At 38.8% G+C, this 4762-nt stretch overlaps 1 pseudogene; it reads right to left on the bottom strand.

Annotated features, from left to right (window-relative positions):
• Positions 1 to 3282: 3282 nt before the first annotated feature.
• On the bottom strand, positions 3283 to 3751 carry LOC110192320 (tropomyosin alpha-4 chain pseudogene; annotated as a pseudogene).
• Between the last annotated feature and the right edge of the window lie 1011 nt (positions 3752 to 4762).

Below are 4762 nucleotides of genomic sequence, written 5' to 3'. Positions count from 1 at the left end.
TTTTGATGAATTTTTATTGAATCTTTTAAAAGAATAAAAATCTCACATGATATTAAATATAAAACCCATTTGAAGAATAAATCCAGTGGAATACATGAAACTAGTATAAACAAAGACCATGGAGATAGTTAAATAATTCTATACAGTAATAATAATAGCATTTATGAAAGTATTGTAAATTAGCTCATTTGTTCCTTTCAATAATCCTGTGATGCAAATGCAATTATCTTCATTTACAGAGGAGGAAACTGAGGCTCAGAAAGGTTAAATGACTTGCCCAAGATAACACAGATAATAAATATCTGAGAAGTGATTTAAACTTGAGTCTTCCTGATACCAAGTCTGACACTCTTAACTATTGCATAACCTAGCTCTATTTATAGGAAGACTATAAGAATACAGAATACAAGATACATTAGTAAGATGAGAGGAAAAAATTGTCATGGAAAATTAAGTAATTTTAATAAGTAAAAGTAAACTTTGAAAAAATGTATCTGTGATATCTAGGATTACATTCATCTACAAGGTTTCATAGAGAATGATTAAATGTGAAAAATGTCTCATTAAATAGAGAAAACATTGGGTATACCTGAAGCTACTGTAATGGTCAAAACATTGCTTCATGAATTACATGCATGACAACTTCTAATGGTTCCACTTACAGATAATATGGGGGAAGCAGAATTACCCATTTGTCTGAAGACCTTTGGGATCGATTAATTGAGAAACCAGAATCATCCAATGTAGTTCAAAATGTTCAATTGATTACATTGCATATGTTATCAAAATTACTGTCAGAGAAGATCTGTTACTTTGAAAGTTTATTGATGGCAACGCTACATCAAGAGAAATTGTCAATATATTTGATGTTTTTTAAAATGAAAATTACAGAACATGGGAGAATTGTATTGGATTCCACACTGAGCTATCAGCTCAGTCAATACCAGAACAAAATGAATGTCTATAAGCACTGGTTAAAAATGTGGTCCCTCATACAATTTGGATCCAGTGCTTGCTTCAGAGATATGAATGGAGAGTTACATAATACTTTTCAAATTATTTACAAGAATAATCAACTTTATTTAAAAAAAATACCCCACTAAAAGGAATATAAAATTGTGTGATGGTGATATGGGAATTTTCAATTTTTTTATTCACAACTATTTGGGTTTTTTTCCGTTTTCCCTCACCCCCAATGAAATAGAAAAATGTAGCAAATATGCATAGTCCATCAAAACAAACACACACTTTGTCATGTACAAAAAAGTATGTGTCATTCTCTGTCTTTAGTCCATCACTTCTCTGTCAGGAGATGGGGAGAATGAACATCATGTATCCCCTGAAATTATGGTTGATCATTGCATTGATTAGATTTTTTAATTCTTTCAAAATTGTTTCTTTTTATCATGCTATGATTGTAAAAATTATTCTTCTGATTCTGCTCACTTCACTTTGCATCAATTCATGCAAGTTTTCCCAGGTTTCTGAGACTATAATTTTTTTTATCTGATGGCGCAATACTGTTCCATTATATTCATGCACCATGACTTATGCAGACATTCTCCAACAAATGATTAGTGAATTTTCAGTTTGTGTCCAACTCTTCATAATTCCATTTAGGGTTTTCTTGGCAAAGATACTGAAGTGGTTTGCCATTTCCTTCTCCAGCTCATTTTACAGATGAGGAAACTGAGGCAAACGGGGTTAAGTGACTGGCCCAGGATCACACAGCTAATAATTGTCTGAAGCCAGATTTTTTTTTAGTTTATGTAAACATTTATTTGACCAGAAGCTAGAAAAAGGTGATACTATTACATATGGTATATTTGGTAAAGATCTAAATGAAAAGCACTGGTTGTGTTCATCTTCACATTTCCTAGCATGTTTCTGGGTAGAGTGATGCTTAATAAATAGGAATGAGGACTGGGATTATATGCTAGAAGCAGGGAAATTTTTAATCACAACTACAAACCTGAGTCTTCATATCTATTCCATGCTGCTGTGGAATAAGGAATGTTTCAGCACTGAGTTGTACACAAGGAAACCATTTAGCAACAACAAATAGGTACTGTCTATTTGAATCTCTGAATCCAGTTAAATCAAGAGGGTCTTGGTCTTTATTAAGTTGGTCCCAAAAATAGGGATTCAAATCCCTCTGAAATAGAACAATCTTCCATGTGCTATACCATGGTAGTCTAAAATAAAATTAAGGAAATTGGAATTTTATTTCTCCTTTAGTGACAGTGAGGTGCCTTTAGTCTTGTATTTCTAGCCAACAGATTCATGGACAAAGTGGCATGCAAAAGGGCTGATGGGAAGCACTGCTGTGCTACAAACATCAGAGAGGCAGGATGCCATATGGGTCTCCACTGAATTGCTAGCTGACTTTGTTCCTGATACTCAGTCACACAGAAATCAGGGAACAGAACAAAACATCATTTCTTATTTGGAATGAGACTTTCAGTTGCTTTGCAGAAGTCAGCTCCTAAATGAGAGGTGGTAAAGTGTTATACTGGTACAAATATAGGCTTCTCACCTAAAATCCTAAAATTTTTTAAAGGAAAAAGAAATCTAGGAGTACAGTGAAAGTAAAATCAATTGTAGGTTGGGTTTTTATACAAGCCATCTACATTTGGACCAATACAAAAAACAGAATCTCAAGTAGTCATTCAGAAAAAAATCTAGATGTCGATTATCTTTTAAAAGTATTTTCTCAGTGACTTCTCAGAGGATGTTTGCCCTGCAGTATGGAGTGGGAGGAAGGGCCACAATAATTAGACCATTCTTTGTGGTTTATGACTTCCTAAAGCAGCCTTTTCACTATGGAGGGAAAGTTCCCACCCATTTTACCAGATGGTCCCTGCCCTTCTGTAAAAAGGCTCAGGGTGACTTGGAATGCTTGTGAAGTTGTTATATCAACCCAGGCCTGATCCAGTCAGTAGCTCAACTGGTTTCCCTACTATTGCCTACAGTGTAACAGAATGCTCTCAATCTTGGAGGTTCTGGCTTAAGCTAAATACCCTGCCTGCCTAAGGGGGAAAAAATGCAATTTAAGGATTAAAAAAAAAGCCAACTAGAAGCTTTAGTGTGCTGTTTGAAAGGAGGAACTAGATGTAACTGGTGCCCAGAGCCTCTCTGATAACAAATATTGGTCAGGTATTCATGATTTGATTGATATTTCCAGTAAAGAAAAGATGTAATAATAGAAAAAACTCCTTACAAGGGAAGGCGACAATATGTAGTTCTTGAGTTTCTGGCAAACAAAATTCTTCTTTTTTTGATTTATATACAGTTAAGTTCGTTTACCGTCTGATCCAGTGTCTCATGTAAGCCCATGTTCTCTTCTTTGGCCTGAGCGAGTTTTTCTTCCACGTCATCAGCAGTCTTTTCCAGTTTTGCAACAGCTGTTTCTGCAAACCAGGGTTTCAGCCTCTTCAAGTTTGTCAGACAGAAGCTTGGTATCTTCTTCATACTTATCTTCTTTTTTCAGAACACTTGTCAGATGTGGCCTCCAGGGATTTCGGGTTGTTGGTGACATTCTTCAGCTCGTCTTCCAGATCACCACACTTAAGCTCTCACTCAGCTTCCAGCTCGCCCTCAAGGATGACCAACTTACGGCTACTTGCTCATATTTGCGATCAGCCTCCTCTGCAGTACACTTGGCCTCCTTCAACTGCGTCTCCCGAATTTCCATTTTCTCTTCACCCTTCATCGCGCGGTTCTCAATCACCTTCATTCCTCTCTCACTCTCATCAGCGGCCTTTTTCGCCTCCTCCACTTTCTGCAGGACTGTGGCCAGACGTTCCTGGGCCCGGCCCAACTCTTCCTTAACTAGCTGAATCCTTCGATTCAAAGCGGCCGCATCTCCTTCAACTCTCTTGGCTGCAGGCGCTGGGCTCGGTCCTCTGTTTCATCTGCCTGCTGCTGCAGCGCCTGGGTTTTCCTTTTCACCGCCTCCAGTGATTTGAGGCCGGCTATGGGGACTAGAGGCCTGGGGGCACGGGGCAGTACCGGTGGGAGCATTGGGGCTGGCGGGACTGGCGCTGCTGATCTGCGCTGGGGAGAGGAGTCGCAGCCCTGGTCCTGGATCCCCTGCCTCCTCCGAGGCCACATTTGAACTCAGGAAGATGACCTTTCCTGAATCCAGGCCCGGTATCCACTGCACCACATAGCTGTCCTAATAGATGGCTCAAATAGATGAACACCCTCTTAATTTCTAGTTATTTGCCACTTCAAAAAGAGCTACTGTAAATATTTTATACATATAGGTCTTTTCCCTCTTTCTTTTACCTTTTTAAGATGTTGGTCTACTAGTGATACTAGTGGGGCAGAAGGTGTGTGTATTGAGCTACTTTGGGGTGTAATTCAAAATCAGTTTCTGGAATGGCTGGTCCAATTCATAGCTTCAACAATGCATCTGTGTGCCTGCTTTCTCATAGGCTTTTCAACATTTTCTTTTTTTTTGTCAACTTTGACAATTGATGGGTTCTGTACCCCCACTGAGGGATCACAAGGCTGCCTTTCATGTATATAAGCCCTACCCCAGCCCCAGCAAGTTAAGTCCTCCTACTTGGGTGGACTTCACTTGCAAGCATGTTCCTCACTCTGAAATTAGTTAAATCACTACTTGATTCCTGACACACCTACCTCTGGCCTGCTTTGTTTGGCTCTGGCCATTTAGAGGTTAAAGGCCAGTTTTGGTCTGGTTAACATTCATTGGTGGCAATGGTGGAATGGATGTGAAGGCAGAGCTTTGAGTATT

The sequence above is a fragment of the Phascolarctos cinereus genome, unplaced genomic scaffold, assembly GCF_003287225.1.
Source record: "Phascolarctos cinereus isolate Bilbo 61053 unplaced genomic scaffold, phaCin_HiC Scaffold_3;HRSCAF=262, whole genome shotgun sequence".
Taxonomy (NCBI): domain Eukaryota; kingdom Metazoa; phylum Chordata; class Mammalia; order Diprotodontia; family Phascolarctidae; genus Phascolarctos; species Phascolarctos cinereus.
The sequence above is the reverse complement of the archived record's forward strand: the minus strand, read 5'-3'. Positions and strand labels throughout refer to the sequence as shown.